Source organism: Capsicum annuum, chromosome 4, assembly GCF_002878395.1.
Source record: "Capsicum annuum cultivar UCD-10X-F1 chromosome 4, UCD10Xv1.1, whole genome shotgun sequence".
In the NCBI taxonomy this organism is placed as follows: Eukaryota; Viridiplantae; Streptophyta; class Magnoliopsida; order Solanales; family Solanaceae; genus Capsicum; species Capsicum annuum.
In genome coordinates this window covers 184,614,554-184,638,577 of record NC_061114.1, presented here as the reverse complement: position 1 = coordinate 184,638,577, position 24,024 = coordinate 184,614,554, and the positions used below count along the sequence as shown (strand labels likewise).

The following is a 24,024-nucleotide window of genomic DNA, read 5'->3' as shown; positions in this document are numbered from 1 at the left end:
CAGCCCGCTTTGGCATCTGCTTAAGCAGATGAGGCGCACCTTGCGAGTATCTTGGTAGCATACTCTATTATTTTGATCTGATAAAGTAGGTCAGGTGAACCTTGGATGCACCTGGGATGCAGATGGGGTGTAGGTCACCTCTGAGGGACTTTCTAGCCCCATTTTACACTCCTTTGACCCCTCCAAGGCCCCTTGGTCCTTATTGTATGCTTTTGGAACTATAAAACACTATTTAAATATTAGTTAGATGACTTTTAATATATCTAAATTTTTCAATATCATAGGAGTGTTTGCATTCCTCGAGCTTTCTTCCTTGTTGAGGTCTTGGGATGAATTCATCTTCCAGCTCTAAGTTATCCTCCACACATGGAGTTGAGCTCTTAAAAGCTTAAAAATTGTTCCCCAAACATATCCTTGTCTCCCATTGATGACCATTCCTGGGGTACTTTAATACCCCTAAGTTTTCAAGCTCTAGACCCCATAAAAGATAGGTCATTAATTTAGTTTTTCAACGCCACAAGTCTAGCCTCAATCCAATATCATGGTAAAAAGTTATGGAAATTTTTCCTTCAGTATCAGTCATCTACCAATGGCTATAACTCATGTGATGACCCGTTACCAGATGTAACGAGCCATTATGAGGAGTCGTCCTCACAATAGTAAGGAGCCTCAATTTTAGTCTAGTAATAACGACCCCGCCCTACAACTCATAACCAGTGACAATGAGTCGTTAGAAGGGACTCTTTATCATAATAGTGTATATACAAAAACCCAATCCTAGACTATGACTTTACCTAATGACCTATGATCAGTCGGTGATAAGTCATTAGGAGGGAGTCATAGGCATAACAGAAAGGAACCAAACCTTAGGATTTTAAGTTACTACTCAGACCACGACTCATGACCATTCGTAATGAGTTGGAGGTGAGTTGTAACTACTGGGAGAGAAGTTACCTGCATGATTTCTGAAGGACTTTTAAGTCTTTTCCCACTCTTTTAAAAGACAAACCCACGTTGTTTGGGCTACCCAAAGGGTGGTATAAAAGACCCCAAATCCCCAAATTCATGATTAAGTCGTAATTCCACCCAAAGTAACCAAAAAGGAGCAATTTTTCTCTTTTCTCTAACGCAACTAGGGTTCTTCAAGCTCAATTCCAAGAAATTCTCAAAGCTATTTTCCTTTAGGTAGGTGGGTTTCATCAATGGGTTCCTTCCACCCATTGAGTCCCAAAACATACCTTCACTCTCAAGTAAATCCCTTTTTCCCTTGCATTGGGTTCCAAGTTAAATATGAGTTTCATCAACTCTCTCTCTTTTTGTTTTATTTATGAACCATGATAATATATTTCCCTTATAAAATTATGTATCCATATGTTTGATGATTTGTGAGTTTCCATATCATGATTAATTATTAAAATACTGAGTATTATTCATGACTTTCCATACTATGATCAGTCTTAAATATTATCATGATCTATCGCATTAGTCAAAGCTGGTGGGTTATGAACACCCGATACCTAGGAACTCATGCATATGTTAGCTGACATGTTACTGAGCAATTCACATTGTACATGTATTGTTATTTTTAGAATGCCATAACTTGAGCATATCATTTATCATCTTATGTTTCAGTTTATACTTTAGTGTCTTTTAGTCGGGAGTAATACTTAACACCGAGTGAACACAGGGATGACAACTCCCCTGTCAGTTAGGCATAAGACCATTAGTAGCAGTTCCTAAGTTCCAAAAATATGTTACCACCATAGGATTATAAAGGTTCCCCTTCAGTACATGCATGACATCCTTGTCCTTTGGGACACCAGATAAGTGGATCCATGCAAGCCAGTGTTGGTACCCTTGGCAAGGTAATATAACCCTTCCAACTAGGGTTACAAATTAGACCCTGGTTTTACGTAGATTGGGGTATGTCGGTTGTGGTTAACTCCCACAGTCTCCAGTTCAATTTTAGTTTATGTATCCAATTCATGTATCAGTCTAGATATGCATGACCTTGTATTCAGTTATTCAATTTATTCAGTTTATGCTTATACTTGGTATTTTATTTAGTTTATATGTTTATGCATTCATGTTCAATTCTTATATGTTAATTAGTTTCCTATCTTGCATACTTAATACATTCAATGTACTGATCGCATACTTTCTTTGCGTTATATTATCTCATAATATAGGTTTGGATGCCTAGTACCCGGACCATGCATAGTTCACTTCAGTATCACTCAGATACAGTCTTGGTGAGTCCTCATCAGTCGGGTTCTAGTTATTAATTATTTATTTTCAATATTTCAGTTTAGTGGAGTTAGTTAGGGGGTTTATCCCAGCAACTCATTGTAGTTACAGGCTTTCAGACAGTCAGACAAATATTTAGATTTTTCAATCTAATTGAGTATTTCAGACCATAATAATATTTACTTTATCATTTTTCATTATCAGTTTATTTCAGCTAGCTTTCACCCAGTGCCTGTTACTTTTCTATCAGTATTTATAGTACCTGCCAAACCATGGGTTAGCTCGGGGTCACTTATGCTCCCGGGTCATGACAGACTTGGTATCAGAGCACACAATTTAAAGTGTACTAGAGTGTCTGAAAGTCACGTTATGTAGAGTCTTGTTCATGGGTATGAAGCGTGCCACACTTATGGGCAAAAGGATATGAAATATTGTAGTAATGTTTCACTTCTATCATTGTTCATGTCATGCGATGGAGTATAAGCTCCATTAAAATTCTTCATCTAACACGTCCTCTATCCATTTATAGAAAATATCTCTCGGAAGGTCGTACGGAAGAAGGAATGGGGATCATCCAATACCCCCACCGATTTGGGAAAATCCACTAAATGAGAAGTTCCCAAATGCCGAATTTAGGGATGCTTTCACAGCACTAGCCAAATCTATGGCTGCCTAGAATAACCAGAAGGTTGTTGACACAGCTAACCCATTAGTGAATAAGACGGCAACTAGAATCTGAAATTTCACTCGAATGAATCCTCGGGCGTTCTTTGGGTCTGAGTTTAAGAGGATACATAGGATTTCCTAGGCAGTGTTTAGAAATTGACTAACATTATAGGTGTACCTTCGAGTGAAAGTGATGATTTAGCTGCTTTCCAAATGCAAAGTGTGGCTTATACTTGATTTAAGCAGTAAAAGGAAGAAAGAGGTATTGATGCAGGGCCGGTAAAGTGGGATGAGTTTGCTATCGCTTTTCTGGATAGGCTTTTCTCACTGGAGTTGAGAGAAGCTAAGGTGCAAGAGTTTATCAACTTGAAGCAGGGAAATATGAGTGTTACGAAGTATTTACTCAAATTTTCTCAATTAATGAGGTATGCTCCGAATATGGTTGATTTTAGGGCTCGAATGAGCAAGTTTGTGTCTAGGGTTTCAAAGGATGTAGTCAAGGAATACAGAATGGCGATGTGTGATTAAGGAGAAGGACCACTCTAGATTGATGGTTCATGATCAACAGATTAAGGAAGAGAGGGTTAAGGAGAAGGAAAGGGAGAATAAGAGGGCTGGGACTAGCAGTTCCAATTTCTCTTAGCCAAGATTAGATGGTGGGAACCATTCTAAGCCTTGCTAGAAGTTTTTATTTCCAGCCCCATCTTCTGCTCCAATACCTAAGTTCAGGATACTCGTGATACAGAGCCAGGCTCTAAGTCCTGGGGTAGTATGAACAGTGGTCGCACCAACATAGTCTACAAGAGACGTGGTAAAAACCACAAGGATTAGTGCATGGTCGAAAGTAATACGTGTTTTGGATGTGGAAAGTCAGGCCACAGGATAATGTATTGCCTAGCAGGTATGTGGAAGGGTTGGAATAATCATCAATAGGGCCAGATTAACTCCTCATCAGTTCTAGTTGGCCGCCCGACTCAGCAAAGTGCCACCTCCAGTGCCACCAAGGGACAGTTTCAGAATCGACTCTATGCACTTTAAACTCGTCAGGGTCATGAGAGTTCTCCTTATGTGGTTACTGATACGTTACAAGTCTTTCACCTTCATTGTATGCATTATTAGATCCCAGAGCCACACTTTCCTTCGTGACTCCCTATATAGCAGTAGATTTTAGTGTCAATCCTGAAATTCTTGTTGAACCCTTTTTACTGTCTACCCTAATCGATAGTTCCATCATAGCCAGACAGGTATACAAAAATTACCCGATCATAATATCCCAAAAAGTCACCTCAGTTGATCTAGAATAGTTCAGTTTAAGTTTTCGAATGAGCCAGTCTTAGAATTGAATGACTGATTGGTAAAATAATTGAATGATGGCAATAGGACATACATAATTGAATGACTGATTAGTAAAATAAAGCAAAGATAAACTAACTTGTAGGAAATGACTGAGGGAAGCGAGAATTGATCCTCCTGTCAAGGTGCTGTACGTCCTCTCAGGTGGTGCAATCACTTTGATCTTTGTGTGGCTCAAAGCAAGAGAAGTGATGTCCTTGCTCACATGTTTTGCCATGCCAGGAAACATAGTTGAGCCACCACTAAGCACAATGGTTGTAAATAAATCTTTCCTAATATCAGCATCACATCTCATGATTGAGTTGTAGGTCAGTTCATGAATCCCTGTCGCTTCCTTTCCAACCGATGATGGCTTGAAGAGGACTTCAGGGCAACAGAACCTCTGAGCACCAACATTGATGACTCGGACATCAAGAAGCTCAAAGCCCTGCTCAACTGATTTGGAGCAATTTTTTGCCTTCTCAATCTCCTGTTCAAAACCCACTGCAACATAAGCAGTTGTCTCCTTCATATGATGAATCATACTTCATCCGCCACCGTTAAATACAACAGGAGCTCCATGAGAAAATTTATGAGATAATTTGTTAGATCAGGACCACCAAGAACCAACTATGAGATAGCATGGGGAAGTGCATGACCCTCATAGATGGGAATGACGTGGGTCACATCATCACCGGTATCAAGCACAATATCTTGTTGAAGAACATCAAATGATATTAGTGTGACTGAGTAAAGCAGTCAGCTTGTGCTGGCAATTCCAATCTGCTTCTTACCAGTTGTACAACCATTAGCAAAAAGAGAAAGCACAGCCTTGTTTGCAACATACATGACTGGAATATTGAATGTTTCAAAAATGATTTGTGCCATTTTCTCTCGATTAACCGTGGGTTAAATGGTGACTCAATCAGCAGCACGGGATACTCCTCGGGGCAACACGAAGTTCATTGTAAAATATGTGATGCCAGAGTATCTCCTTATCATCCCAGTTTCTTACTAAGTCATGTTCAATGGGATATTTCAGAGTCAGAACACCTCTTTTAGACTCAGCTTCATCACCAACATAGTCATCTCTTTGTCCCATTCCAACTATGACACCAGTGTGACGAGGACGGCCAACAATACTTTCGAAAACAACCCTTGGAGAATCCTCCCCAGCAAAGCCAACCTAGAGAAACAAACAACAATAATAATAATTATTATTTATTACTATGTGACCATGAATGGAGCTGAAATTGCAACGAGTTAATTTCAACCTTGGTCATTCCAGTTCCGTTGTCAGTAACAAGTTTTCGAATATCCATCTCATCAGCCATCTTGTAAGTACTTCAAATGTTTATTTTGGAAGTATGGTTTAAGTATAAATCAGTGAACTTTTCACCATGATACAAGTTAGCTGCAAAAATAGTATTCCTAAACCCACGAATCCATACATTGATATATAATGGCAGCATAATCAGAATAACTAAACTTAAGAAAGCAAGAACAACATGGAGCAGACAGACCTGAAAAGTGATATTTATGGTAATACGGAAAAATAATTTGCACAACTTTGAGACAGCATTCATGAACTGAGTCCAAAATAATAAGAAAACTCTACTGATGTCATTTTCCAAAATAATAAGAAAACTTTGTAGCATGCTTATTTTTTTCCTTTCTTAAGCACATCAAATCACATTAAAAAAGTTAATCTTACAAATCCTTTTTGATGAATTTCCCCTTATAAGAAATAGACCTTGGGGGTTGGAACTAACTCAACTCAAGAAGCGAGTATTACCCAAGACCTTAAAAGGAGTACCCAATTTCCCTTCCCACAGTTGATGCTAGACTAAGATTAATCCAATGAATAGATATCGTAGCAATCAATAATTCCATCAGTCTGACTTTCGCTTTTATAATCACTTTGCAAGTGATTATAGTTTCCATTTGTCACAGTACGGAACCAGGAATTCTAACGTGGAATTCAAAAACGATAGAGTAAAGATTTTCATAACATGTTCAACAACATTTTGGATCATGAAATCACAAATTGACTACTCAAAAACCACAAAATATAGTTACATCTTCAAATAGTATAGCAAAACCACTAATAACAAATACATAGCACATAAATTGATGCTTACCTTCATGGAGACAATCCTAATGTTGGTTCAGTAATCATATTTAGTGCATTCCGAATTTTCATTTTGGACCTTTTTTTCGCTAATTTGAATGAGAAATTTCCATCCCCTATTTCTCTTTGGACTACTATTTAGTAAATGGCACTTTTTTTCATTTTCTTTTCCAATTTATGAGTTTTTTAGATCACAATCTAAAATTATTGTTCTTTATTTAATTGAAATTCATATAAAAATGGTTAGATTATTATCTAAAATTTTGCAAGTTATTCAAAGGTTAGACAACAGTTTAATAGTTCATCTATGAAAACTGAAAAAACAGACAGTAGACTTAGTCAAATGTTATTTGGAAGGTAAATTGTAAGGCTGGTGGTCAAAAATACACATAAATTATAATTTTTTTTTATTAATAGTTGGAGGTATGAAACTGGCCAATAATACCTCAAGTATTTTTTTTTAGGAAAAATTACAAAAACTAGCATTCTTAAAACTATAATTACAATAAATAGTAATACTTTTTCAAAATTACAACTTATAGCAAAAGTAGCAATATTTTACCCACTTCATAGTAATAGAAAAATATGTATTTTTCAATTGTGCATATGTATTTATGAGTAATACATATATATTTATATATGTATTTATATAGCAACATTTTACTTAAATACAAATACAATTTGCTATTTTCATAATTATAAAACTGTTGTTATAAAAGTTATAATTAAGGTTATAGAATTGCTATTTCTAAAAATTTTTCCTTTTTTATCGGTATCTCAAGTTTTAAGGCTCATATTTGCATAATTTTCTAAAATAGGGACAAAATATGAATGACGGCCTAAAAATGGGACGATGTGTAAATTGGCCTTTTTGAATTATCTATCTGACTATTTTATTTGACATTTTCTTCCTTTGAGCAACGCCTCATTGATTATTAAGAAAAATTAATTCAATAATTTATACCCAAAAAAATAGTTTCAAAAGAGAATACTCCTTCAAATCAGTTTAAAGAATATAACTTATTTAGAGAAATATTTGGGGAAAAAATTAAACTGTCAACGAGTTTTTGTTTAACCTATCTCGACATTCATAAAATTCTCTTGAACTACCATAAATTCATATTAAAATATCCTTCTAGAGGAATATCACATACTACCAGAACATCACACTCCAAAATCTCCTTTGAAAAGTTTCAAGTGGCAATACATGTAAATTATTTTTGAGTGAATAGGTTAAAAGTCCTTCCATGAGTATATTCGTTTACAAGTCTCATGTCTAAATTACCTACTAGATGTACGCAGGATCCCCCTAATCTAACATTAACATTGTGTCAAGTGGACTTATTTTAATGATTTTTTTAATCTCCCACCTCAATAAGTTATCCCAAATATCTTGCTTCATATTTAATCCGGGGTATTTAGTCTAGGGATATAAACTTATAGTTCAGGGATAATAAGAACAACAATAATTTAGGTATGAAATAGGTGGGTGATAGTTTATGAAATTTTACTCCATTCAGTCATTATTTATGTGATTTGGTTAAATAGCCGTGCATCAATTCAATAGATCATATTTATGCTTGGTCACTGTACAAAAATAAATTCTTGCTATTGTTTAAATTTTGAGAGTCAAACTTGTTTTTTTTACCATAACTTTTTCCTATATGCATTTTAACTACTTCAAATTATTAACTATTGTAGCTTATAGTACTTTAAAAAAATAAAGGCAGTCTGGTGTACTAAGGCTCCCGTTATGCGCAGGGTTCGGGGAAGGACCCCGCCACAAAGGTGTAACTTATAGTACTTAGTTTCCAACTATGTTTCTAAGTTTAAAAGATTCTAAGTCCGAAGACATGGTCAAACTAAAATAAAGAAATTTAGATCTCGAAAAATAAAAAATGCCACATAAATTGATACAAAGAAAGTGATGTAAGTTTCTATTTTGAAAAATTTGAAAGATTTTATGCTCGAAGACCTAGTAAAAATTAAGAAATTTGAATTTTGAAGAATGAAAATTATCACATAAATTAATACAAAGAAAGTGGGGTTCAAAATCCCCCATCTGGCCAAACTAGATAGGCAGATCTACTGCATAAGTTGGGGGTTGGCAAGCGTGATAAAAACCAAAATACAAAAAAATGAAGAATAAACTACGAAAATTATAAGAACAAGCTAAGATAACAAGACAAGAAAATGCGTACTAGATAGAATGACGCAAAGATGAAAAATTCAATGAAACTAATGGGTAAATTAAATTCAAAAACCCCAATAAATTCTACAAGCACCAAATCTCTTAAGAAGACCCCGAGTGAAATTAATCCACTTGCAACCCACGTTTTTCAACAACTCAATAAGCTCCCAACAAGCTTAAAAACACTCACAAGTGTATCGCTCATCATCATTCAATAATTAAGCCTAAGAAATGGGAAATCCTAATTTTTTTAATTATGTATAAATAACATAAATACCAACCCTTTTGGAAGTAATTACACTCTCACTTTTTTAATTACTTTACTCTCTCTCCCTATTAATATACATAACATAGCCGACATATACATAGCATTTTGTGTATATGTTGAAATTTTTGTAATATGTTTAGGGAGTTGGGATTTTTTGTAATATTGAAAACATAAGTTGTGTATTTATATAATTTTTTTAATTATTATTTATATTCATGGTCTATTTATCACAACATGGGCCCAAAAGTGACTCAATATGAAAAAGCAACCCAATTGACACTTTTAGCAATGCACCTCCTAGGCGAGGCTATCAACCAAACACAATGTTGCTCAATAAGCCCTTATATTATATCATCGGATATAGCTCCTCTCGTGCGCCAAGCTATAATCCACACATGGTATTATGCTAGAGAGAGCTCCAAAAGGATCTTCCAAACATGCATGTTCCTGCGTCCTTAAGGTGGTCATGGCTTGGACCCCTTGGAGTCGACCTTGGGATATAGACCTTAGGATATTGACACTGATTTGGATTGTATCAATGTATAAGTGTAAAATTTTCATTAAAAAATATAAATAAGGATTTCGAACCCCATCAACCAAACGGGGTGTGTAGAATTCTTAACCTGAGAAAACTGAAAAGAGGTTGCACATTTTGTTGAACATTTGTGCAATAGAAAGGTACTATTAGAAAGAACCTGCTCTTGCAAATTGAAATAACAATCATTTTTTGGAACCACTACGGGGCTGCTTTCATCATATTCGGCCTTCGGTATCCACATATGCACAACAAGTAGAATTTTGTGTTGAATCCTTCAGCTTAAAGAAATTATTCAAGAAGACGTCCACAATTACAAGAATATTTGGGAATATGAGATGTAATCAACTGAATGACTGATAAGTAAATTAAGGAAGAAGTAAAACTGAAGAAAGCTAGAACTGATCCTCCTATCCAAGTGTTGTAATTCCTCTCAGGTTGTGCAATCATCTTGATCTTCATGCGGCTTAGAGCAAGAGCAGTGATTTCCTTGTTCATTCATTCTTGTTGAAGATATATCTCAGAAATAAAGTAGGAGTAGATAATTTTAGTAGTTTAAAATTAATAGAATCCTATGTGGCTTAGAGTTAGGAATTAGTTATTCCTTTGTTATTTGAATTAGGAATAAGTTAGCCTTATTTAAATTAAAGTGTAGTTAAAAAATTAGCTATAAATATTTGTTTTGAGTTATTAATAAAATAATTCGTTTTGACAATACTATTGCAGTATTTTTTCCTCTCCAAGTCTTTCTATATTATTTCTTTAATTTTTTTTTTTTAAAAAAAAAACAATAGTTCTGCTATACCAGGAAACATAGTTGAGCCACCACTAAGCACAATGGTTGCAAATTAATCCTTCCTAATATCAGCATCACACTCATGATTGAGTTATTTCATGAATCCTTGCCTCTTCCATTCCAACCGATGATGGCTTGAAGAGGACTTCAGGGCAACAGAACTGCTGAGCACCAACATTGATGATTTGTCCATCAGGAAGCTTAAAGCCCTTCTCAACTGATTTAAGAGTAATTATTCCCCTTTTCAATCTCACATTCAAAATCCAGTGCAACATGAGCCATCGTCTCCTTCATATGGTGAAACATATTTAGTTCGCAACCGTTAAACACAAAAAGAGCCTCCACAAGAAACTTGGTGAGATACTTTGTAAGATCACCACCACCAAGAACTAATAACGAGATAGCATGTGGAAGTATATGTCGCTCATAGATGATGACAATGTGGGTCACACCATCACTGGAATCAAACACACTACCTTATTGAAAATAATAAACAAAATTTGTTTGACTGACTAAAATAGTAGAGAACAAGCATACAGTGGAATTCCAACCTTCTTCTTAGGAGTTGTACAACCATTAGCAAAAAGAAAAAGAACAACCTGCCTCTCAACATACTTGGCCATTATTGAATGTCTCAAGAAGATTTCATCCATTTTCTCTCTATATGTCATGGGGTTAAGTGGTGCCGCGGTCAGAACGGCATACTCCTCCGAAGTTCATTGTAAATTGAGTGATGCCAGATTTTCTCCATATCATTCGAGTTTCTTATTATGCCATGTCAAATGGGATATTTCAGAGCTTTATCGCCAACATAGGTATCTTTTTTACTCATTCCAACCATGGTGTCAGTCTGATGAGGACGACCAACTACACTTGGCAAAATAGCCTTTGGAGAATCATCCCCAACAAGGCCAACATAAACAAACCTGAGGAAATATTCAGACGTCTCTGGTATAACCCTTTTTGTACTACGCTAGTCTTAGGCATGCTTACTTTGAATTATTTTAACCGATTTAATTAAAAATAAATGATAATGTGAAATTTAAGTTTCCTGGTATAACATTTTTTTGTACTGTGCTAGTATTAAGCTTGATTTTAGTCAATTCAATAATCCTATCATGTTAGTGTTTGGTTACTTACAACAACATAAATATTTTAGTTTCACTTACACAATGTTCTTGGTCTATATTGTAGAGGAGGGACATGTTACTTTAATTAGATAATCTGTTATTTATGTAATCAGAAGCATATATATTTGATGATCCAACCAACCGTGCAATATTTTTGGATGTTTCTTTTTAATAAGCATGAAGAAAAAATATGCATTCCATGTTGCTCTAATCAGACAAACAGCAAAATTGGATATCAGAATGAAACGATCTTGTGGGTACTTAAAATGGTTCTTGTTAAACCATCTCCGATCTATCCATCTGGAACAGATATAATTCTTGGAAATATTTTCAATAAAGCAAAGGGAAGCAAATTCGTGTTCCACAAAACTCTGAAAGCTCTGCTTACAAAAAAAGTATAACTTGAATAGGAACAGTACTATAAAGAGGATTTAAGTTCTCTTAGAAGCACTTCCTGTGGACAATTGAGGGACCAGATTCATAATACTCGCCATGTGTTATACGCATCTGCATAGGATGTATATGTTAGCTGCTTCATATCTTAAGCTTAAAAGAGTTAAAAATTGATCAATTGAGAAGAAATAAACTTACTTGGTCGAAAGTACAAAGGGAAGAAAGAATTGATCCTCCAATCCAGGAGTCGTACTTCCTCTTAGGTGGTGCAACAACCTTGATCTTTGCAACTTGGAGCAAGAGAAGTTACTTCCTTGATCAGACGTTCTGTTATGCCTGGAAATATAGTTGAGCCACCACTAAGCACAATGTTTGCAAATAAACCTTTCTTACTATCATCATCGCATCTCCTGATTGAGTTGTAGGCTTTTTCATGAATTCCAGACACTTCCATTCTAGCCAATAATGGTTGGAAGAGGAACTCAGGGCAACGAAACCTCTCAGCAACAATATTAATAACACGTTCATCAGAAAGCTCATAGACCTTCTTAAATGATCTCAGGAAATAATTTGCCTTCTCAATATCCTATTCAAAATCAAGTGCAGCATAAGCAGTCTTTTCCTTCATAAGACAAAACATATCTATGTTAATAGTAAGCCGATGATCCCAACGACCGCTGTCCAAGAAAATATTCTTGAGATAATCTGAAAACTGATTACCACCACAATCTAACCACGAGATAGCATGGAGATGGCATGCCCCAAATAGATGGGGATATTGCGGCTCACACTACCACCAATGTCAAGCACAATACCTTGCTGAGAAGCAACAAACGAAATTAGACTGACTATAATACTAGTTATCAAGAATATATTGATAGTCTATTTGTTGATTATCAGTAGTACGACCACTAGTATACAAGGAAAGAATAGCCTGGATTGCAACTTACATAGCTGGAACATTGAATGTCTCAAACATGACAGAGTCATTTTCTCTCTATTTACCTTGGGGTTAAGTGGTGCCACAATCGGAAGAATGGGATAATCCTTGGCGAAACATGGAGTGTCACGACCCAAGACTGTCCCCAAGTTGTAACACAGTGCTCAGAGTCACAAGTGACCCCAAGCTAACAATTGCTTGGCAAAGTACTAAGAATACTGAAGAAAATAATAAGATACTGAGCAAAAACTAAATTGAAATGACCTGATTATAATAAAATCAAAATCAATACTGGATATCAAAGCTTAGACTATCTGACATAGTCAATATGCTAAAAACATAACTATCTGTCTGAAAGCGTCTAAATCAAATGAATTATTGGGACAAGCCCCCAACTAACTCCAATTATCTGAAACTAAAAATAAATACTGAAAAGAAATGTTGATAATTGTCCCTCGAATGGTAAGCACTCACCAAATACTATTGCTAATATTATGCAAAATCGTAATAAGTGCGGTCAGGATGTTGGGTTTTAGAACCTATATTATAACATAATATAGAGCAAAGAAAGTATGCGATCAATACTTTAATGTACTGGGTATGTGAGATGGCAAATAACTTATATAGGTTGAACACGATGCATGTGACATGGTCATGCAAGAATCTAAATCTAAACAATGAACTGTGGAATATGGGAGCTACAATTAACCGATATACCCTAATCATAAATAACTAGGGTTTAACCTATAACTCCAGTTGTATGGGTGTTCAGTACCTTTCGAAAGGTATGAACACTACTGACCTAAATCCGCTAAACTGATATCTGAAAAGACTACGGTGTCAACCTGGTCTAACGGGTGACCCTTTAGAACCTAAAATGGTGTCGTAGTTTAAAAATTAGGTATTTTTACTAAAGGTCTCAATCTAACTGACGGGTGAGCCTCCATCCCTACGTTCACTCTATGCTAAGTACTACTCCCGACTAAATAACACTGATAACTGAAAATCCTCGATAATAATAATATTCTAAACATCAATAACAAATGCATAATATAAAAGTAATCAATAACATGTAAATCGGAGAATCTATCATTCATAAGTGTATGCATGAAGTCCTAGGTCATCGGGTATTCATAATCTACCATCTTTAAAGAATGTAACTAATCATGGCAATATTAAAATCTAAACGTCATAAGAAATTTCATAACATCAAAAATTAAGAATTTATCAATATAATGAGATTTTATAATTCTGAGTATGGAAAGACGCTCAAATTTATGGGATCCTGAGTTTTGACCCTTAGAAGTTTCCTGGGTTTTGAGCTTCTGGACATCATACGACTTGAGGGTACTTATCGTATGATATGGATACGGTTTGGTAACCTTAGTCGTATGTTGTTCAGTATGATATTGTCCAAGTTCTGTCCAAGGTACAAATGGACATTATAAGGGTCGTATGGAGATGGTACAAGTGGTATAGTCCAATTCGTATGTTGTCCAATATCTAACTTCTTTGATTTTATCTTAGATACGATTTGAGTGTACCAGTCTTATGGCATGGGTACAACATAGGCAAAGGGATTCATATGGTGTACACTATATGATGTCCATCATTTTGTCTGATAGGTACCACTTGTATGTTGTGGGTACAGTTTGGGGGGAGAGGGATCGTACCCTCCTGTGGGAATTTGTATAGTTTAAGTTGGGAGTATTCTGGACATTTTTTCTCCTAACCCCTCTTGAGACCATGACTTAAAACACTCTTGGGACTCTATTTACCATATTATTCTCAATCAAAAGCACCTTGAACACTCTTAAATCTCTCTCAATCTTTTAGTTAAAGAAAGATTCTAGGGTTTCATTAAGGCAATTCAATAAGGGGATTTCAAGGGCAAATTTCTACGTACTCTTTGGTATCTAAGGCATGTTACTCCTCCCTCATTGTTAGTTCAAATAAAAATTATGTTTTCATGGATGAATTTCATGGTTTTATTATTGTATGGTTTGGGTTTTAAAATATAAGTTGGGGGTTTTGGTTGTTCATGGTTGAATAATGTTTTCCCATGACTTCCTTATGGTTATCATGTTATATTTATGGTTTTGAATATGTGGTTGCATGTTAATGGTTAATTGGCTCTTGGTTTTAGTTTTGAAAACTATATGCCCTCAACATGTTTGTTAAAATGCCTATGAGAATGGGACTATTAGTTAAAACCTTACACTGCATAATTTGTTAATGGAACCTAAATTAGTTTGGTTGGTTTTAAATTGATTGGAAAGGCCTTGGTGACCATTATAATGGTTTAATGGGAAACTTTGGAGTAAAATTTGGTTAATGGTTTTGAAATGGCATAAATGGATAGACTTGCAAGCTCTAGTGTTGGTATAACGATACTAATAGTTAATGCCTAATAAATAAAACTCCTTGGTAAATGGTTGTTTATGTGTGAATGGTTTTAATATGAAATTAAGGACGGATATGTTAGCAAAGCTATCAAAGAAGGAGGTCTCGGGGGGACGAAAACTGAAAACTCACATTTGTCGATGTGAGGTTTGGTCTTGGTGGCCATGTGCATAATGTCACACTTATATTTTGGGAGATGTACTAGTCATCTCAGTTTTTCTTCTCTGATTTGTGGAGCTAACACATACCGGGGCTCTTTCTGTAGGGGGAGCTGAGCCCATATAGCCCATGGGTGGTTTTAGGATGGCCAAGCTACACAATCTCAGGTTAAAGGTTTTAAATGCATGCTAAACTTGATTCCCTTTTCCAGCATGATATATATGTATATGTATGTATGTGGATGCATTTGGTTATTTACTTAGTTTAATTATTGGTACTATTTTACCCTTATTCCTGAGTACATTCTAGCGTTCACCTGCTAACCCATCTTTGGGCGCTATATCCCCACGTGATGCAAGAATCGATCGTACTACTCCTTGTACTCATTGATTAGATTTAGGGATATATTGTGTTGGAATAAAGTGGTGAGCTTCCATACTTTGGAAGACTCTATTTCATGTTATGGATTTCTCTACAAACTTTGTTTATTTCTTAGACTTGAATTTTGGCTGTGGTCGGGGACATGTCTCGAAAGGATGTTGTTTTACTTTTGGATAGAGGCTTTGTGTAATTACTTTGGATTGGCATGGGCAGTGTCAGTATTGGTGTCATCCTTGGCATTAGTATTGGTATTGGGGCTGACACTGTGTGGATGTATTTGATTTATGATTGTTCTATTCTATTCTTGTTATATGATCGAAATTTATCAGTCATAAGTGTAGCGTGGTTAAGGTTGGGTATTGGGGGTGGTCTCTGGACCCCGATTGGTCTTGAGGCACCTAACAATACTAGGACCTAGTTCGGATCGTGTTAGATTAGTATCAGAGCCTTAGGTTCATGGTCACTTAGGAGTCCACACAACCATATCGAGTTGAGTCTCTTTTAAGGGTGTGGAGTGCGCCACACTCATAAGGGAAAGGCTACAAGGCATTTAGGAATATTTTTCTTTCTTGTGTTTTTTTAAGTTGTAGAGTCTAAGGTCCTGGATTCTTCTCTAATATCCATTTGTTTACCTTTCAGACCATGCCTCCTCGATAATCTGAAGCTCAAGAAAACTCTTATATCCCACTTGGGGACAATACTGATGGGACCATTCTACTTATGGGGTCCATACCTGGTCTAGGGGTCCAGTTCCTAATTGTTCTCTTGGAGTTCCACTGGTTTTTTCTAGTCCTCATTTATCTCCTAAGGTGGATGTAACGAATGCTGAGTTTTGTCAGTCTATCCATATGTTGGCTCAGTTAGTAGCTTCTCGTTCTGAGCGTGGTGTATCTGTTACTCCATCTTTTGAGGCCACAAGGGTTAGCCAATTCATGAGGTTGAATCCTCTGTCCTTTATGGGTGTTAAGGTGGGGGAGGATCCTCAAGGTTTCCTGGATGAGATGGAAAATATCTTTTGGGTTATACATGCCACGAATGTGAAAGGAATGGATTTTTCTACCTACCAGTTGAAAGATGTGGCATACCATTGGTAAGAGAAATAGGATCAGGTAGGGGGTGATGGTGATGAGTCAGCTCTATGGTAGGATTTCTCTAATGCTTTCCTAGACCGCTTCTTTCCTCTGGAGTTGAGGGAAGTAAAAGTAGAAGAGTTTGTTAATTTGAAGCATGGAAAGATGTTAGTCAAGAAGTATGCCTTGAAGTTTCACCAGTTGTCTCAGTATGCTCCAAAGATGGTTTCTAGCATGAGGGATAAAATAAGGAATTTTTCTTTTAAGTTGTATAGAGACTTGATTTTGGAGAGTAAGGCTGCTCTGTTGAACAAGGACATGGATATTTTTGAGAGGGTTATATACATGCAGTAAGTGGAGATGGAGAAGAAAAAGCAGGCAGAGATTAGAGAGAGGTAGGGCAAGAATTTTTGGTTCTCTAAGTAGGGTGGTAGCCAACAGTAGAATGGCAAGAATGGTGGTAAGTGTCCTAAGAAAAAGTGGGGTAATTTTGGGTCTTACTCGACAGCTAGTGCTCCCTACCCAAAGTCGTCAAGTGATAGATATTTTTATGGTGGTGATAACCTCAGGGCACAGGGTGCCTAATCTCATGCTAGTAGGTCTCAGTCATCTCCATCATATCCTTTTTGTAGGTTTATAGTAGATTGCATTGGGTTTTTCGTGAAGAAGGAAAGGACAAGTGATTCAGCTATAGACAACAAGGACACATGATTAGTAACTTTCCTATTGGTGAGGTTACTTTGGGGGCAAACAAGGTTCCAATTGCTTCATCATCAGATTTGTCATTAAAGGGTGCACTATCTAGTTCTGTCACTGGACGAAACTGTCTTTATGCTCTCACTGCCTGACAGTAGTCCGAGGCATCACCTAATGTCGTGAATGGTACTTTGAAAATCTTTTTTCATGATGTTAACTATTTACTTATTCTGGTTCCACTCTCTTATATGACCCTATTTGTAGCTGTGCATTTTGGTTTTGGTTCGGAGTGTGTTTTAGACCCTTTTTCTATTTCTACCCGATCGGTAACTATGATTACTAGAAGAATCTTTAGGGGGTGTGGTATCTGTTGGTAGTAAAGAAACTTTGGTAGATCTATTTGAATTAGAAATGTTGGATTTTGATGTCATATTAGGGATGGATCAGTTGCACTCGTGCTATAATTCTCTAGATTGTCGAACCCGTAAGATAATCTTTAATTCCCTAATGAATCATCTATTGAGTAGGAGGGTGGTTCCCTTGATCTTAGGGGAAAGTTTATATCCTATATTAGAGCTCGGAGTTTAATCTCCAAGGGGTGTCTCTTTCATCTAGTCCGGGTTAAAGATTCTAACTTGGGTGATCCTTCATTGTATTCTGCCCGATGGTAAATGAGTTTCCTGAGGTCTTCTCTGATGACCTTTCTAGTGTTCCCTCTAATAGAGATATTGAGTTTAGGATCGATCTTGTTCTGGACACTCATCCAATTTCTATTCTTCCATATAGAATGGCTCCTACTGAGTTGAAGGAGATTAAGGAGCAACTCCAGAATATTTTGAAAAAGGTTTTAATTTGTCCTATTGTGTCTCGTATGGTGCCCTGGTGTTATTCATGCGTAAGAAGGATGGTGTTGGGTTTAGTATTTGCCTCTTATAGAGTTTTCCTATAATAATAGCTATCACTTTAGCATTGGGATGGCTCCATTCGAAGCATTGTATGGTAAGAGGTGTAGATCTTCTATTGGGTGGTTCGAGCTTGGTGAAACGAATATGTATAGCTCAGATTTGGTTCAACAATCTATACATAAAGTAAAGGTGATTCAGTATAGTCTTAAGGCAGCCTAAAGTCACCAAAAGTCCTATGTTGACGTGAGGCGAAGGGACTTAGATTTTGAGGTCGGGGATAAGGTATTCTTAAAGGTGTCTCCCATAAAAGGAGTGATGCGATTTGGGAAGAAGAGAAAGATCAGTCCCCGATATGTCGGTCCTTATGTGATTTTGAGAAAGCTTGGTAATGTCACGTATGAGTTGGAGTTGCCTTTGAGTTTGTGCTTTATTCACACAATATTCTATGTTTCTACATTAAGAAAGTGTATAGGTGATTCACCGCAAATTGTGCCAGTCAAGGATATTGGTATTTCTGATTCCCTATCTTATGAAGAGGTCCTAATTAAGATCTTGGATTAACAAGTTTGTTGGTTTCAGACCAAGGAAGTGGCCTCGGTAAAGATTCTATGGAGGAACCACAAGGTGGAAGAGATTACATGGGAAGCTGAAGAGGACATGAAGTCCAAGTATCCTTTCCTATTTTCTTTTCTGAAAATTCATGCAGAAGGTATGTGTTCTTCATAACATCTTTGTTTTCAAACTTTGTTAAAGGATTTCTTTGCATCTTTGTTTAACATCATTGTTAAAGGTAAAGGTAGAGATCTTTGGGGGTTAAATCGTGCTTGTATTGCCTTGTTCCATCATTCAGGGATGAAGATCAAAGTGGGGGAGAATTGAAATACCCTAAGTTTTAACCCTTACAAGTTTTCTAGGTTTGAGCTTCTGGATATCATACGACTTGAGGGTACTTGTTGTATGATGTTGATATATTTTGTTGACCTTAGTCGTATATTGGTCGGTGTGATATTGGAAAATTTCTGTCCAAGGTACGAATGGACATCATAAGGGTCTTATGGATATGGTACGAGTGGTATAATCCAATTTTTATGTTGTCCAGTGCCTAACCTCTTTGATTCTATCTTAGATACGATTTGAGGGTACTAATTGTATAGTTTAGGTACAACTTGGGCAAGGGGAGTTGTATGGTGGACAGTATGTGATGTTCAACATTCTGTCTAGGGTACGAGTGGTAGGTACCACTCGTATGTTATGGGTACGGTTTGGGGGGGTGGTCGTACCTTCCCGTGGAAATTTTTACAGTTTAAGTTGAGGGCATTCTGGATATTTTTTCTCTTAACCCCTCTTGATCCCACGACTTAAAACACTCTTGGGACTCTATTTACTATATTATTCTCAATCAAAAACACCTTAAACACTCTTAAATCTCTCTCAAGCTTTTAGTTAACGAAAGAGTCTAGGGTTTCATCAAGGCAATTCAATAAGGGGATTTCAAGGGCAAATCCCCACATACTCTTTGGTATCTAAGGCATGTTACTCCGCCCTCATCGTTAGTTCAAATAAAAATCATGTTTTCATGGATGAATTTCATGGTTTTATTGTTGTATGGTTTGGGTTTTGAAATATAAGTTGGGGGGCTTTGTTGCTTATGGTTGAATAATGTTTTCCCATGCCTTCCTTATGGTTTTCATGTTATATTTATGGTTTTGAATATGTTTTTTCATGGGAATGATTAATTGGCTCTTGGTTTTGGTTTTGGAAATTATATGCCTTCAACATGTTAAAATGCCTATGAGAATGGTTTTATCACATAGTTGGACTATTATTGAAAACCTTGCATTGCATAATATGGTAAGGGAACCTAAAGTGGTTTGGTTGGTTTTAAATGGATTTGAAAGGCCTTGGTGTCCATTATAATGGTTTAATTGGAAACTTTGGAGTCAAATTTAATTTATGGTTTTGGTATGGCATAAATGGATAGACTTGCAAGCTCTAGTGTTGGTATGACGATACCAATTGTTAATGCCTAATAAATAAGACTCCTTGGTAAATAGTTGATTATGTGTGAATGTTTTTAATATGGGCTTAAGGAGGGATGTGTTAGCAAATCCGTGGAAGGTGGAGGTACCGGAGGACCAATACGGAAAACACACTTTTGCCGATGTGAGGTTTGGTCTTGGTGACCATGTGCATAATGTCATACCTATATTTTGGGAGATGTACTAATCATCTTAGTTTTTCTTCTCGGATTCGTGCGGGTAACACGTACCGGGTCTCTTCAACAGGAGGAGCTGAACCCATATAGCCCATGGGTGGTTTCAGGACGAACATGATACACAATCCCAGGTTAAAGATTTTAAATGCATGCTAAACTCGGTTCCCTTTCCCAATATGATATATATGTATATGTATGTATGTGTATGAATTTGTTTATTTGCTTGGTTTTAAATGTTGGCACTATTTTACCCTTATTCCTGAGTACATGCTAGCATTCACCCACTAACCCGTCTTTGGGCACTGTATCCCTACGAGATGTAGGAATCATCCATACTACTCCTCCTGCTCATTGATTATATTCGGGGACAACTTGTGTTGGACTGAAGTGGAGAGCTTTCATACTCCAGAAGACTCCATTTCATGTTATGGATTTCTCTACATACTTTGTTTATTTCTTACACTTGAGTTTTGGCTATAGCCGGAGGCATGTTCCGACCAAATTTTTTTTTACTTTCAGATAGAGACTTTGTGTGACTACTTTGAGTTGGCATGGGTAGTGTTGGTATTGGTGTCGGCCTTGGCATTGGTATGGTAATGGGGCTGACACTGTCTGGATGTATTTGATTTATGATTGTTTTATTCTATTATCGAAATTCATCAGTCATAAGTGTAGGGAGGTTAAGGTTGGGTATTGGATGTGGTCTCCGGACCCCGGTTGGGCTTGAGGCCCTCGACATGACTAGGTTCTGGTTCGGATCGTGTCAATATATCCATGGTTAAGTTACAGAAATAAACTAAAAACTTAAGAAATTCACACTTCTCATGGAAATCCTAAGCTTGAAGAGTGAATTAAACTTAGGGATTTGAGTAATTTTTGGGACTTAATGGGTGAAAGAAAAACCATTGATGAAATCCCAAATACCCGAGGTTTAAAGCTGTGAAGAAATCTTTGGATTTGAAATCAAAAGTTGAGAAGACATATTTCTTGCTTGGAGGTGAAAATTGCCTTTTTCTATCACTAAATTTTCTAAGTGTTGAATGGATTTTGAGGAGTGGGGGACTCATGGGTGTTTTAGTATAATGATTCAGCTCTTGGAAATCTTAAAGTACGTATTTTTGGTTTCAAAATGGTGAGAAAAGGACAAACAACCCCTCAAAAATATCTAAAAAACTCTTTGAAGCAGTCCCAACGACTTAGGCTATGACTCTAGCCTGAGTCATAGCCAAAGGACCCAAATTTTGGTCTCCGTTTCCATGACAACAAGTCACCTGACGACTCGTAGTATCCTGATGATGAGTCACCATCAATGGCATCTTTGATAGAGCTTTAGTAATTTGGCCATAACCTTTTACTCCGATATCGGATTAAGGAAAAACCGGTGGCATTGGAATGCTAATTCAATTATATATCTTTTGGATGGTCTTGAGATCAAAAACTCTTAGTAATCCAAAAGTTATGCTCCTTTGAAGATGACTATAGCAATATTCTTCTCAAGAATTCAATCGGTAAGGGATATTTTGACTTGTCTATAAGCTAAGAGTTATTTGAGACATTAATATATGTCTAAATCACGTACAAACTACCAAAAAATGATGTTTGATTTTGCATGAACTTTAAGCTTGGCTCTAATATTGACTTGGATTTTTGGGGTGTTACACAGAGTTCATTGTAAAATATGTAGTGCCACATTTCCTCCATATCATTCCAGTTATGCAAGTTGATTACTATGCCTTGTTCAATGGGATATTTTAGATTAAAAATACCTCTCTACACTGAGCTTCTTTACCAACATAGACATCTTTTTTTCCCATACCAACCATGACATCTATGTGACAAGGACGACCAACTATACTTTAGAAAATAGCTCCTGGAGAATCATCCCTAGTAAATCCGGCCTAAGGAAACAAACAACGTGATAAAGATCAAACTACGGAAGCTAGAGATAGATAGACACAAAGAAGATAAGATAATCAAGAACTAAAGATTATATAAAACTCTAAAACCCCTAATTCAACTATTAACAAGCACCTATCTCTTACATTGATCGCAAGCGAATCGGAACTCCCTTACAATCACCATTTCTCAAAAAATACAACATCTCAAGAGTTTTCATCTTTAATCAACATCTAAAAACTAAGAAAATAACCTAAAATAGTTAGTATATATAGACTTGGGCTATTTAGTACATAAGTGGAATCAAAAGTGACCTAAATCAACCAAAAACTCAATGCAGCCCGCTTTAGAATCTTCTTAAGCAGATGAGGCACACCTTGGGAGCATATCCTATTGTTTTTATCAGCTCAAGCAGGACAGGCACACCTGGGTGCAGATAGAGTGCAGGTCCCCTCCAAGGGGCTTTTAGCCCCGTTTTGCACTCTTTTGACCCTTGCAAGGCCCCTTGGTCCTTATTGTATAATTTTGTCACTCTAAAACACTATTTAGATTTTATCTAGATAACTTGTAATACATCTAACTTATTCAATATCATGGGAGTGTTTGTAGTCTTCGGGCTTGCTTCCTTGTTGAGGTCTTAGGATAAATTCGGCTTCCAGTTCCAACCTATCCTCCACACATGGTGTTGAGCTCTTAAGAGCTCAAAAATGATTCCCCAAACATATCCTTGCCTCCCATAGATGACCATGGCTTCGGTACTTTCATGTGGGCCTTGGATTATAGTCCTTAAAAGTTCGATGCTGATTTGGCTTGTATCACAATGTAACCCAGATACTATTTATTAGTAACTCGCATAATAATTAAAACAGGTTATAACACTAGGCATGGAGTTGAAATTGCAATTATTTTATTTCAAACTAACTTTGCTCATTTTATTTCCTTTATCAATAACAAGTGGTCAGATATCATTCCCATCAGCCATCCTCTAAGGACTTCAAATTTTTATCGTGCATATATAATTATGGTGAGACATCACTGATCCAACTTACATAGTCGAAATATAATTAAAACAATCATATGAATTCATCCATAAATCAGTACTGAAAAACAAGATAAATCTATACATACTATTCTGTTGGAGATTGACACAGAGTGACTTTTGAGAGAAAGCTGAATCCAATCACATGCTATGTAACCATATTAGAAATTATTATTACTATTAGACTAATTCTTTTCTTTCTTTCTTTTTTCCATGCCAAATCTCTTTTTGGGGTAAAATTTTACCTGACCCTAACATCTATATCAAATCAATTAATAAAATGTATGAAACGCCCCGAGATTACCCCTGGACGTCACACGATGCTTAGAACCACAAGAAATCCTAAGTTAACTCATGATACTGGCATAACTAGTGAAAAACTAAAAAAATATATATAAAATTAGAAATAATAAGGGGAAGGGGTGTCTTTAGTTGAACTTGTTAAATACAATACTTTTTTAAAACTTACAACACTGGTTAGATAAAACAAAAGTAAAACTAAATACATCAACTTTGACTGAATGTCTGTGAAGCCTCTACTAATACTGACTATAAGTAGTCGGCACATGACCCCCTCTATCCCTAATCAATATAATTAAATAAAATATGAATTACTGAATCTACAAACTGA

General features: G+C 36.4%; 3 pseudogenes; all 3 read right to left on the bottom strand.

Annotated features, from left to right (window-relative positions):
• The window catches only part of LOC107852514, a 33,462-nt pseudogene extending 27,635 nt beyond the window's left edge, over nucleotides 1-5,827 (bottom strand).
• Nucleotides 5,828-6,097: 270 nt separating this feature from the next.
• On the bottom strand, nucleotides 6,098-11,371 carry LOC107852507 (annotated as a pseudogene).
• Nucleotides 11,372-11,737: 366 nt separating this feature from the next.
• Nucleotides 11,738-23,336, bottom strand: LOC107852511 (annotated as a pseudogene).
• Between the last annotated feature and the right edge of the window lie 688 nt (nucleotides 23,337-24,024).